Source organism: Pinus tabuliformis, chromosome 6 (genome assembly GCF_031772625.1).
Source record: "Pinus tabuliformis cultivar Carrire ecotype Pingquan chromosome 6, CPIR1, whole genome shotgun sequence".
Classification (NCBI taxonomy): Eukaryota; Viridiplantae; Streptophyta; class Pinopsida; order Pinales; family Pinaceae; genus Pinus; species Pinus tabuliformis.
The window spans coordinates 1,726,266,490-1,726,281,321 of record NC_142292.1 but is presented as its reverse complement, the minus strand read 5'-3'; positions in this window follow the sequence as shown (position 1 = coordinate 1,726,281,321).

The following is a 14,832-nucleotide window of genomic DNA, read 5'->3' as shown; positions in this document are numbered from 1 at the left end:
GGTTTTACTTATGGCTTAACCTAATTCTCACAATCTATTGTGAATATGGGGTTACAAAAATCATCATTTTTCAACTTTGTCAAAACCCAAAATAAATACCACTATCATGTTCATCTTGTCGAGAGCTATTTGATGATATAAATTTTATCTCAATTCGTTTCTCATATTGAAATTTATGCCCATTAAACTCTACCACGTCAGCAAGGGATTTCCACATCAACATGAGATGACTCCATGTCATCAGGATTCTACCACATGGCAACCACATTTGGGCCACATGGCACAACCACATTAGCTTATCTAGGGTCCACATCATCAATGGATCCTACGTGGAATCCACATGGTCCTCTATCATATTCTCATGGCACTACCACATCAACTAAGCTCGCAAGTCCCATAGGGTCCAACCCCTTCGTGTTTTGTGATGTTTCCACATAATGTATAGTTTGGTAGGTAATCCAAGTTTCATAAAATGAGCCACATTGCAATGCCTTCCATATCCCAAGTCTTCTAGATCTTCATATTTTCTCCCTTAATGAGGTAGATCATGGAGCCCATGAGGAATCCACGTAGCAACACCAACCTCTGTGGCATCCACCACTTCACCTTTGTTTGCAAGTCCCATAACAACCACGCCCTTTGTATTTCATCACCCTCCTGTGTTAAATACAACATCCACACTATTATTCCACCACGTCGGGCACGACCCCAGATACACTATAATTTATGTGAAATCATGTTTGCGAGTAAATATAGATTTGTGCCTACAAGCACCCAAACAAGCCCCACTCCAAATAGATTCTACTTCTTCCAAAATTTAGACCACCTCACATATTCGGTCCTCTTTAAATATTGTGCATGCAATGGCAGGACAAATGCCTAGTCCTCTTGATACATCTTCTAATCCTTTAAATATCTAGATGCCATCAACATTGAAAATTCAACAAGGATTTCTAGCTCATATATCTAGTGTATGTTCAGATGTGCACATGTGATCACTAGACAGATGCCCAGATAGCCATATACATTCTCTAGTCAAAAGGATATTTGTTTTTTCCTAATTTTTGGATATATATAATGTTAGGGAATCAATAAAGGCATCTAACCCTGGATACACATGCAAATTATACAAAAACATATAGAAGGGAAAAATTTATAGATTTCCACCATAGTCTCTTTAAGGCATGGAATTTACGAGAACACCTATTTTACCAAGAATGAGAACCTTGGTCTGAATATGAATCCTCTAAGGCATTACATCATGACCATGGAGAGATCTCAACAACCTTCCTGAGGCAGAGATATTCCATATGCACAACACATAAATTGAACTCTTAATAAGATAACCCACTATCATGGTTATCACAGTGAGCTTCCCAAATTTATAAGTGTATGAAGATGGCTAAAAATTATGAAATTACTGTTGACAGTGCTGGACCTGCCAACAAAGTGGATCTCCCAAGTATGAATTCCCAACTATACCTCACACCATTTGGTGTAGGATTCCCATCCAGTACGATGGTCGAGTTGCCATTATCTGAGAGATTTTCCTTAACTCTTGTTGTTAAGCACATGAGAGTGTTATGCTTGTAACTTCAAAAAGTGAGGTAAGTATGCCTGGTGAGTGCGTAATGTAACTTTTTTTCAGGTTCTCTTGGTGTAAGGGAGAGGGTAAAAGTGAGCCTCTAGATGAGAGGTAGTAGTATCGCCCAAGGAGAGACACATGTGAAAACAAGAAGGGCATATCCAACATCCAGCAAAGTATTCCACAAAATATGTGGTAGTCATTAAAACCAAAGTGCAAGAGAAAACATGTGCACCATCCAATAGAATATTCCACACGAGGGTGACGGTCATTATAACCAAGAAAACAAGAATAGTTTATCTAATGTCCTGCAGATTATTCCACACGGACGAGAGACCAGTGATAAATAATACAACACATCTTCAACAATGTAAGTACTAAAATAACCAAATTAGTTCAACTATCTTAGTACAAGTTAAGAAAACATGCATTACAAATGTTTAAAGAGTATTCTTACAAACATCTACAAAACATGCGTGAAAATGTGCTGGCCTAGAACAGGCTTCTGAATTAATAAAAAGTCCTAAGACACATCTGTACACCATATATCACTAGTCCCAGTAGTGGGACATTGGAGCCACTACTCACTCCTCAAAGAACAGACTACAGACTCTCAAGGCTATGTGGGAGGAGCCAAGGTGAAAATTCCTTTGCTAATATAATTAGGGGATATATATATATCCAAGGGTGATGCTTGACCCTTGTGACTCTTGGACTTCCCTCATGACCGTTCAACTTCCTATGACTTTTCAACTGACATGACTCTTCAACTTCATGTGTGCATCCATTGGACTTTCACTTTACATTACATTTGATTACAACAGGTATGGCCCATAGTAGTGATGTGGCCAAGACAACTCATGACACAACTTGACATGACACTACTGACATGTATTGGCTGACTGTGGTGTCCATGTCAAGTAGGTGTGTTGTTGTGTCATGGATGTACTCTTGGAGTGCTTTTTCTTCTCCTTTGCATGGCATAGTGCTGTGGGGTCTTTGATGGTGTTTGTTGTAGTGTTTTCTTCTCAAAGATGTACGAAAAGAACCCACTTAAGATTGTGGATGACAAACAATATCAACAATATAAATGGCTGCTAAACATTGTATATTTGCAGCAACTGGTAGAAACAAAATCTGCCAAAGTCTCGATCTATGCCACAATCATAGTTAAACAAAAAAAAGAAAGAGTAATAACTCCAATCATCCAATGGAAACCAGATATACAAAGAATAGTTTTTATTATAACACCTATGAAGGGAACAAATATATGTTACCAGTCCACCTCTACGAGATGGGTTCTTGGCTATCCTCAAACGTCTTCAGCTTCTGTAGAGTCTCTCTCCTCTATAATGTGTAAACCCAACAAAAATATGGTGTGCGACAATGAAAATAATCAGAGTTACAACAATGAGTGCAACAATGAATATAATCAAAAGTGAATAATGAATGGAAAACCCTTCTATTTATAACAAAATATTGATTTATCCTCGAATAATGAGCAATAATAAAATATTATTGATCCCATTCTTGGAATAACCACTTGGAATATTTTACTATATTTGGTTAGGAGGGAAAAAGTACTTAAACTTTTATTTAGAAATAATAAATAAATAAATGATTTATTTATCATCTCAATGAATTAGTTAAGGAATAATAAATAAATAAGTATTTATTTAATTATTCCTAAGGGATTTAGTCAAATTTGACAAAGAATAATAATTAATTAGTGATTAATTAATTATTCTTAAAGAAAAATAAGATAATTAATGATGTATCTGTTTATTTTTCATGATTGGGTCAAATATGACAAGGAATAATAATTGAACAATGGTTTAATTAATTATTCCTAGAATAAAATCAAATAAATAGTTATTTATTTAATTATTATTCATGGGTTTAATTATAAATTACTTAACAAAGGTGATTTATTAAGTAATTTCTCATAGTGAAAGAAATTTTAAAATGGTAATATACATAATGCAATAATATCTGAGTACATGAGATACAAAGGCCCTGCCCTCAAAAAAATGGGTGGGAGGGAGGGTAGAAAACCGAAGAAGCCCTGTTGAACAAGGAAGGGATCTACAAAACTGAATGGATCATCTCAAGGAGACATGCATGCTATGAACACTGCAATCAGTAGGAACCAAACCCATCAACTCTGTGGAACTGCATCTAAGATTGTAGCATAATAGGAATGCATTCGAGCATGTGGGGGCCTACCTAAAATGCTGTAGGAATTTACAGGGTAAGTTCCTCAGAAAGAACACCAAAAGGACACCGCTCACAACCAAATCACAGATCAATACACCAGTATTTTTGACGTGGTTAAAACCCTCAAAGAGGGAAACAGTCCACAGCCTGCGCCAACGTGGCTACTACAGGCAATTTATTAATCAAAGAATGAAAATTTACATAAGCTTCTCTCATGCACGGATTACCTGAACAATGACCCTCCATGCGCTTTAAATAGAACTCATGGACCAATCGGTTGTCAAGCCACGGATCAAGTGTTGGTAATACCGAGGAGAGAGTGAACCGTCGGATCACTACATATCGTGACCGTCGGATTGTAAGTTACAAAATGTACAATGGTAAAGAAACACACTTTACCTAACTCTATACTAGACCAAGTTGAACTTAACTATTTCCTATGTGTCGGAATATCCTAACATCCCCCCTTAAGAACAACTTGGGATAGGATTGAAGGATTTACAAATATGACACAATAGGAGAAGGAAGGAGGCACTAGAGCCTATCCCCCCTTAGTGACAACTTCCTGAACTCCAAGCATATATCGAAGTTTAGTGAACTTCGCCTCTGTGAGAGCCTTTGTGAAGATGTCTACAACCTGATCATCTGTTGAACAATATTGCACTTCAAGAACATGGTCATGAATGAGCTTTCTGATGAAGTGCATGTGTAGTTCAATGTGTTTGCTGCGCTGATGCTGGACTGGATCTTTGCATAGCTGAATGGCACTTTGATTATCACACCAAAGTGTGGTTGGATGCTGCTGCTCAAAGCCAAACTCTGATAGGATCTGACGAAGCCACAAGGTTTCCTTACTAGCTTCCACGGCACCACGATACTCTGCTTCTGCTGACGAAAGAGAAATGGCAGCCTATTTCTTACAAGCCCATGTAATAGGTCCTGAACCAAGAGTGAAGACATAACCGACAGTAGACTTCCGATCATCAGGGTCACCAGCCCAATCAGAATCAGTGAAACCAACTGATAGAGGAGCTGCTTTGGCACTGTAATGAATCCCAAACTGTACTGTACCTCGAATATAGCGAAGTATTCTTTTGGCTGCTTTCCAATGACTTTCACGGGGGTTTTGCATAAAACGAGCAACAAGGCCAACAACAAAGGAAAGGTTAGGACGAGTATGGGTTAAATACAAGAGTTTTCCTACAAGTTGACGGTATAAGGTAGCATCAACTTCAGGAGAAGTACAAGAGACTGAAAGTTTGACTCCAGACTGAAAGGGAGAAGGGGCTGGCTTACAGTCTTCCATGTGAAAATGACGAAGAATATCACAAGCATATTTGGACTGGAAAGGGAAATACCCTCCTTGGATTGCAAGACTTGAAGACCAAGAAAATAGTGTAAGTGTCCTAAGTCTGTCATTTCAAATTTCTTTTTAAGGCTGGACTTCACATGGTTTATAAGGTTGGGATCACTACCGGTAAGAATAAGATCATCAACATAAAGAACAAGGATGATAAGAGAGTTGCCCACTTTCTTGGTGTAGACAGTATTGTCAGAATAACACCTAGAAAAGCCAAATTCTAAAAGAAAGCTATCCATTTTGGCATACCAAGCCCGAGGAGCTTGCTTGAGACCATAAAGAGATTTATTAAGTCGACATACAAGGCTGGAGTCTGTTTGGATGAAGCCAATGGGTTGTTCCATATAGATTTCTTCATGCAAATCCCCATGCAAGAAGGCAGATTTAACATCCATCTGATGGACTTCCCATTTTAAAGAGGCAGCAAGGGAAAGAACAAGGCGGATAGAGTTCATTTTGGCAACAGGGGAGAAGGTTTCAGTGTAGTAAATGCCTTCAACCTGTGAAAAGCCCTTAGCAACAAGACGAGCTTTATGTTTATCAACTTTCCCATCTGATCCATACTTGGTTCTGTAAACCCATTTACATCTAACAAGTTTGCGTCCCTTTGGTAGAGGAACAAGATCCCATGTATCATTTGCCAACAATGAATGATATTCTTCATTCATAGCTGCTTCCCAATGTGGATGGCCTGAAGCTTCTGCAAAAGTCTCAGGATCATGATTTACTGGAGCTTGAGCCAGTAAAGAAGAGGCTCTTTCAAACTGAGAACGTGTACGTCGCTGATCTGTAGGATCACCGGCAAGATCACCTGCTGCATCCCGAGTAGCACGGACCCCTCTTGGAAGTTGAGGATCCTAAGAAGGTGGGGGAGGATTGTCATCCTCACTTTCATCATCTGAAGAAGAAATGTTTTCAAAAGTAGAGAGATAGGAAGAGGTGGCACATCCGCCGGACTAGGCTCGCAGGCCGATTTATTTTCATCAAATTTTACATCTCTTCTAATGATAACATTTTTGGACTTAAATGGAATAAGTCTATAACCTTTTACATCTTCAGAATATCCAACAAAAGTACATTTCTCACTCTTAGGTTCTAAAGCTTTATGCTTTTCATCTGGAATATGGGCCCATGCTTCACTTCCAAAAAAGACGAAAGTGACTTACATCTGGTTTAATGGAACTCCAAGCTTCTTTTGGAGTGATATTCTTTAGAACCTTAGTAGGAGTGCGATTGATTATATAATTTGCACAATTAATTGCTTCGGCCCAAAAGCTAAGACTGGGTCCTTTAGATTGCAGCATACAATTAGCCATTTCCTTTAAGGTGCGATTTTTCCTTTCAGCTACACCATTTTGTTGTGGAGTGTATGGAACAGTATGTTGCATTTGAATTCCATTTTCGGTGCAAAAGTTGATGAATGTGTTTTTAACATATTCTCCACCATTATCAGTTCTTAGCTTAAGAATTTGATGTCCAGATTGTTTTTCAACAAAGGCTTTGAAGGCCAAAAAAGTGTTAAATACTTCGCTCTTGAGTTTTAAGAAGTATACCCAAGTGCGTCTGGAGAAATGATCAATTAAAGTTAAGAAATACTTGCAGCCAGAGAATGAAGCAACAGGAAGTAGACCACATAAATCACTGTGCACAAGCTGTAAAGGGGCTGAGGCGTGCCAAGAGGCACGTTTTTCAAAACTGTCCCGATGATGTTTTCCGAGTACACATCCGGAACAAACACCATCTCTGCAAGATACCATAGGAAGACCTGTCACCATATTTTCTTTACATAGATGCTGAAGGGAGCGATAGTTTAAGTGACCAAATCGCTCATGCCAAAGTTTGCTCACTTCATCATTATGAGCAACAAATACTGAGGGAAGATTTGATGACCCAAAGTTGTGAAACTTATACAACCTTGTGGAATCATCAGCAATACCAGTAGCTAGAATCTGTTTAGGATCTCTTAGATCCTTGATTACAACATCATGAGGTGAAAATTCAACAATTTTACCTTCACCTGAATGAGTTATCTGATATACAGATAAAAGGTTGCAGGATAAGGTTGGAACACATAATACATCATTAAACTGACCATTGTCTAGATGAACAGTTCCAGTCCCTACAACATTAAGAGATCGATCATCACCAACATATATATTTTTGGTGTTACAATCATTTAAAGAAGAAAACATGGCTTGGTTTTTGGCCATGTGATAAGAGGCTCCAGAATCAATGAGCCACTCATGAGAATGAGAAGAAGAAGATACATTTAATGCATAACCAAACTGAGATGATTGATAGCGACATGCAGAAAGTGCCATTCCTGAAGATGAAGTTGAAGTTGAAGTTGAAGAATGCTCCACATGGATGTTATGTTTCTTCATTGCGGCTTCCAAGGCTTCCATCTTCTTAAAGCATTTAGATTCTAAGTGGCCATCTCGATTACAAAAGTTACAATGTCTATCAGTCTTCTTCCATTTGTTTTTATTGGTCTTATCATTTTGCTGAAATGATCTTTCATTTTGAGGCTGAGTTTGCTTAGGACCCTTGTTTGGTTTAGGACCATTCTTTTTAGGATATGACTTCTTAGGATTCTTTGAATTTGGTTGCTGCTGGGCGGCTAACGCTTTCTTGGAAGAGTTTCCAAGATTAAGAAGACCAAGGTGTAAGAGTTTTTCTTGTTCTCTTATTAAAGAATCACAAAAAGAGTCAAAGGAAGGGGCCTTGTAGTCTTTTCCTTGACAAATTAAAGCTTCCCTTGTAGAATGGAAGGTGGAAACAAATACAGAGTAGGCTGGTCCCAACTTAGTAAGGATGGAATAAATAAGGTTACTATCTTCTTTCTTAACCTTAACACCTTCCAAGAGATATCTAAGGGTCTTGAATTTGGACAAGAAATCTTCAATGCAAGAAAAATTATTAGGATCCAATGTAAGCAACTCATTTTCAAGTTGATGGGCTCTAATTTCATTTTTAATCCCAAAAACTTTAGTGATTTGTTCCAATGCTTCATGAGGAGTTTCAAGTTCTGCAATATGGAATCTAAGATCAGGAGAAATAGACATCCCTATCAAACCACGTGCTTGATCTTGTCTATTTTCCCATTTTGCAGCCTTGTCTTCATCTTTTGGTTTCTTCTCTTGGCTTGTGGCTATTATGTAGAGACCTTTACTTCTAAGTAAATCTTCCATGTAGGATATCCATTGGAAGTAGTTAGTGCTGTCAAGAATGACTTGGCATGGACTTTCCATTTTTTTTAAAAACACTGAAGCTGAAGATGCTGAAAGTAAGTGTTCCAATGGATAGATCTCAAAAAATTAGGCTGTTTTAAAAAAAACGGCTCTGAAAAAGGCTTCCGGATGAAGAAGTTATGGCTTTTTGAAAAAGATTTGTTGAAGTTGCCGGCAAAGTGCGCGAATGTGCGGGAATGAAATAATCCGCCCCCACAAAATGGAGACTTGAACCCAAGACCTCCACTCTCTTAAAATAGCTTTGAACCAATTGATCTATACAAAAAATTTGAGAGAGAGAGAGAGAGAGGGGGGGGGCCTTGGTTTGCGTGCTTGCCTTGAGAAAGCTCTTTTTCCCTACAAAACACAAAACACAAAACCCAACACGGACATGCAAAGAAAACGAACCTTATGGCTCGAAGTTAGCTTTAGCCAAAAAACTAGATATTTTCAAAAATGAACCTTGCGGCTCAAAGTTAGTTTTAGCCGAAAAACTAAATATTTTTCTCAATGTTTCTGATTTTCCGAGATCACACTAAGGTGCAGGGAAAAGAGCATACGCATGAGAAAAATCCTTCCTTTATGTTTCTGATTTGCCCAGATCGCACAGAGTCGCAGGGCAGAGAGCATACACAGAAATGAAAGGTATAGATCTGGTTAAAAAAAAGCTAAATAAACCGAAACCGAAATAAGCAGAGAGAAAATAACAGTAAACTGCAAATAAAGACTGTATACCTCCAGATCTTAAAAATGACGCAGCTAGGGCTACCAGAAACCTTTTCGCGTGAAACGAAAGGGGTTCCTCACTGGAACAGATGCTCCGAACACAACAGAGCAGTCCTCTCAGCCCAAAAGCAGTCAGAAACAGCAGATCTAGGAAACGACAGTTGGATGCAGTTTTACCGGCTTCAAATTTGGATCACCAACGAACGCGGCCCTCAAATAGCTCTGATACCATGTAGGAATTTACAGGGTAAGTTCCTCAGAAAGAACACCAAAAGGACACCGCTCACAACCAGATCACAGATCAATACACCAGTATTTTTGACGTGGTTAAAACCCTCAAAGAGGGAAACAGTCCACGGCCTGCGCCAACGTGGCTACTACAGGCAATTTATTAATCAAAGAATGAAAATTTACATAAGCTTCTCTCATGCACGGATTACCCGAACAATGACCCTCCATGCGCTTTAAATAGAACTCATGGACCAATCGGGTGTCAAGCCACGGATCAAGTGTCGGTAATACCGAGGAGAGAGTGAACCATCGGATCACTACATATCGTGACCATCGGATTGTAAGTTACAAAATGTACAACGGTAAAGAAACACACTTTACCTAACTCTATACTAGACCAAGTTGAACTTAACTATTTCCTATGTGTCGGAATATCCTAACAAATGCCACCCCCTCATGAGGTATGAAACATCTCACGCACACCCGAGAATCACTAGTACAATCTGCTGCATCACTAGACTATCAAGTGTAGGGATAACGAACATGAAACAACCAAGTCAAAGGGAAATGATGAGTTCCTTTACTCGATCCAAGGTACCGAACAAGAATGGAAGCTTTTTGTTTCATGACTTCCCTTGTCAGAGAATAAAGTGCATGGTTGACCTAGCAGCGACTGACTCAACTCCAGAGGGGATGGGGAAAATATGACTGGAGGCAAAAATGAGAAATACAGGATAAATGGTATGAAAATATGGATGGAATACCGCGATGTGATATAATGGGATGTGAAAGAGACTCCATGAATGCAAGGGTAACTCATCGCGGATGCTCTGAACAAGGGTGACCCGATGACGCTGCCACACAGACTAGCCCTGGTGGGGACCATCAAAACATGAGTAAATTATGGTTACTCATGATGAAAATTGACACAAGGTACAACAAGTATTCAGAGGAGGAGGACCTCAAAGTCAAGTGTTGCTTTATGGCGAAATTCTATTTTGAGAGGCGACGAAGTGACCCTTCTTGGAAAAATGACTCCCTAGTGAAGTGTCAAATTATCAAAACTGAGGAAGACCCATTATAGAGCTCGACGATATATTTCCAACATTGTTGCTGGTTCATCAAACTGAGCTATGGTTTGGTTGCAATGGGTGACCAAAAAATTGTAGGTTTTTCTATGAAAGGATGCTTTCCCTCCAATTTGAGAGGAGGAGAAGGCCCTAAATCTTGAGGAGATCATAGTAGACAAACCGACCATCGAAATCAGGATCTGTGACTTTTAGGCAAGTGGCCTTACTTGTCTAAATATGGCCTTAATTCTTCTTGCAACAATGGTTCCTCATGAAGAGTTAAGGGAAGAGGAAAACGAGAATGAACTACTAGAGGAGGTCTAAAATCATCCTCACCCACGAAGTAAAACATGGGGACTATGTGGACATAGAGTAGAATATTTGAAGATATGGTATCAAACGTCTACGATATGAATTGTGCATATGGCTCTCCGAAGAGGCCGGTAGGACAAACTATCCAAGGAATGTGAGGATAATTGATCATACTTAGATCCAATGGGATCTAGGCCAAGACTTAATTGAGAAGATGGATAGGGGGAAAAATCATGCCCCCTAGCATGGGATACTACCCGCAAGAATATGTGATGGAGGGGACTGATCTGGTATGCAAAGGTGGGAATGATGCCCCCTAGAAGGAGGAGTTTGTGGACCACCACTGTGTTCTGAGTGCTTGAAAAAGGGATTCAAGCATCTCGGCCTAACTTGGCACGATATCCTCCAAAGGATGATAAGGAGATGTAGGGTCCTATGTGTCCCCTAGTATGCTATGGGCATAATGGATGTATTTAGAGTGGTGGACTCCAAATATGGGAGCAATTATGCAGGATGGTGCATATCATTCCAAGGGTAATTTGGGGTAGTCACGGCTTCCATGATGTCCTCATCAGAATGGGAGATGGGGGGACGAGACGAATATGGACTACATGATGCAGTGGCAATACCTGGTGCATCAACCTGAGAATGAAGGTTCACATACACATCGTCTTGAATGGTGGATGACGAGCTGGTAGATGGAGGATCTATGGATGTTGAGACCTAGGATTCTGTCGAAGGAGGTCCGATAGAAGTGCGCGCAGAAAACTCAGAAAGGTTTGCTTGTGAGGAACTCAAGGATGATGACAGGTAAAGGATATGGCCTGTGGTTTCCATCATATCAACATCAGGGGGAGGGTTCACAATGGTAGGACCAGAGTCCCCCTATTCTAGTTGACTAGTGGTACCAGAATCCACGGGTAGAGGAGTAGATGATCCACTACGAGTGGTTTTGTATTCACAAAACGCTTCAAGGCAGTCACGAAATTCATCGAGATGAGGACAACAATGGGAATAGTGACCATGATGATCACACAAGGCATAAGGGTGATTTGTGTGCAACTTTTTGAGTTTCTTAGGTGGTTTCGGTAAGTTAACATGGACTTCAGGGATATTTGACATAGGGAACGTTTCATGAATGAAAGGTTTGAGTTGAGGAATCTCAAGACAATTATTGGTGGCATGCCCAACAACTTTACACAAAGCGCACGGAGGTGATGGCTTTAGGGCCTTAGGGGCTGGAGGAGCTTGGGGAGCCTTGTCTTTCGATTCTTTCCTTTTAACTTTTCCCCCCTGGCTAGATGATTTCGCAACAAGAGTGGGTTCCTGTTGAGGTTGTGATGGAACTGAAGCAGCGGTAGGGGCCGTAGGGACCAGTTGAACTGGGGTCAAAGCATGATAATTATTAGCTAACAAGGTGGAATTCTTGCAGGGGGGTCAATGTACCATATTGGGACCCCCAAGTTCATGTTAGGAAGGACCAGTGAAGCCATGACAAGGACAAAAAATATTCCCAGAGGGGGTAATAGGAAAGGCATTTTGCCTGCAGGGTAATGCCCTGGTGGAATAGCTTCTAGATGGTTGAGACTCAGAGGAAACATTCCTGGTGGAAACATAGGAGAGGCACCCACAAACAGAGGAGGTCCTGGGGGTGGATCCAGAGCGCTCATCTAGGATGGAAAAAACAGGGTGCTGAGGAGCTGGTTGTTGATCGGATGTACCAAACTACTTAAGGGTAGCTGTGACGCTTGTAACATGAAAACACTCATAGATTTAGGCTCTAATATGGGAGGGGGAGGACCAGGGAAAGCACCCAACAATGAGGGATATTTATAGACTTCGGGCGAGACACCAATGAGAGGAGTTGAAGTCTTTTTACCAGACACCGATGAGATAACGGCATCGGGGGAGGTCACGGATGTCGGTTCATAGTAAGTCAACTAATTGATGGTAACGATCTTCCCTTCATGGGGAAAGCACATCTTGCGGAACATCGTAGACGCGGCGACTAACATGGCATATGTGTAACTACGACCTAAGATAATGTTGTAATCCAAAGGGGCATCAATGACTTCAATGTCAACATGGACAGTCTTGCCCGCAAGGGTCACTAGACAGTTACGGTACATGCCAAGGGGTTGGGAGGAGTGTCTATCCCAAGCACGCAAAGTGATGGTGGAGGTGGACAACTCAGGTGACTTAAGTTGTTTCCAAATAGTAGCGAACATCACACAGGTGGATGCACTTCAGCAATAATGCATCGGGAGATGATGGCATTACGGACTTGGACTGATATATGGAAAGTAATGGATGAAGGAAATGGGGGATGTTCTAATATATTAACTGGGAAGACAATCAGACGATCGTCAAAAGGATCTACTGCACCCAAGTCAATTAATAGAGCTTTCTTTTGAGATGGGCACGACTGGACGACTTCGAGTGTCGACATGGAAACAAGTGATTGTGCCAAGTCGTCTACTATACTATATGTATGGGTAGCTCAGTTAGAAGCCGGATTACGACATAATGGTCCCTTTGGGATCTTAGGAATGGCCTCAAATTTACGCTGAGGGATCGATAATAGACCATTTGGTGTCATAAGAGGCTCAGTAGATGTTTATTTTTGGACTTAGTAGCAGATGAAGTCAATGGCTTGTCATATTGACGAGACCGAGTTTGCAGGTTGATATTGGAGGGGTTAACCTCATCAGAGTTCATCATAAGGATCTGGTAGTCACTAGGACCAGAAGGCTAGGGGGGGATGGCCTTCTTGACCTAGCTGAGGTTGGGCAGCAACGAATCCTTGGTAAGGGAAAGTATTTGTGAGAACTTCCAGTTGAGATGGCATAGGATTCTGAGGCGATTGTTTACCTATAGAAGTTGCTTGAGCTTCCCACATTTGGTGCATCTAGGGTAAGAGAGGACACTCATGTGTATAATGGCCATGTACACCACAACATGCATAAGGCTTTTTCATACGAATAGCCTTGTTTTGCTTGGGTTGGTTACCCTATTGTTGGTTGTTAGTGTTAGGTTGGTTCCCCTGGGGTTCACTAGGTTGATTACCTTGATTACCCTGGTTACCCTTGTTACCTTTCCCCTTATTATTTTTCTTTGAATTTTAGGGATTGGTCACACTTTGCTGCGCAAACACTTGACCCTGAGGGGGTGCTGGCTATTGGGTCTGAGGATGCATGGGAGGTTTCCACGCTAATGCTTGAGGGGCTGGAGCGCTTGGTTGTGCATAAGGAGGATAAAAAGTTTGGTAGATAAGTTGGAGCCCTAAAAACATGTTGCCAGCAGGAGGGGCATAAGTGTTGGAGGAACTGGTGCCCCCCTGTAGATAGCCATAACTTTGTTGAGTATATGGTGAAGAGTGTGAAAGGGTTCCAATGATATTTTCGACAGAGTGAGATGCCCTTAGTGCATCGACACTTCTAGGATGAGGGAGGTCTGGAATGACGGTGTAGACATAACCAGATTGTGCATAAATCAGATCATATCTCAGAGTGGTTTGGAGAGCTTCTTCCTTGGTCTGAGGAAAATGGGACACAACATCTTTTCTAATGGGAGATAAAAGGCTCCTAAGAAACCAATCTAGATGGACATGGTCTTTGAAGGGCGAGGCATGGCATGTGCTTCTCCTTCTACGCCACTCTTGAACATGCTCGGAAAGGCAAGTGGGGGAGGACTAACGGAATGAGGTCAATAGCTCTATACCAGTGTCGTACCGAAGAGGTAACTAGAAATACAAAAGGGACGCTTTAGCAAGCGTCGCAAAAACGGAATGAGATGCGGAGGGCTGGTCTACATACTATTTTGCAGTGTCTCCAGTGAACATGTGTTGGAATAGCCGAAGATGAATGGAGTCATCGGTTATGGAGTTGGACGAACACCACATGTGGAAGCATCGAACATGGTTGGTAGGATCCTCTCTAGCATTACCCTCAACCTTCAGGATGTTTGAGGGAAGCTTAGTCGGCATAGAAGGCTAACTAGCATCATGGTGTATGGGGTCATTTATCAACTGGTTAAAATCCAATAGACTTAACCCATCCATAAAGGGTAGCATGGGGGTTGCCGGAACGGTTCCTAAGAATG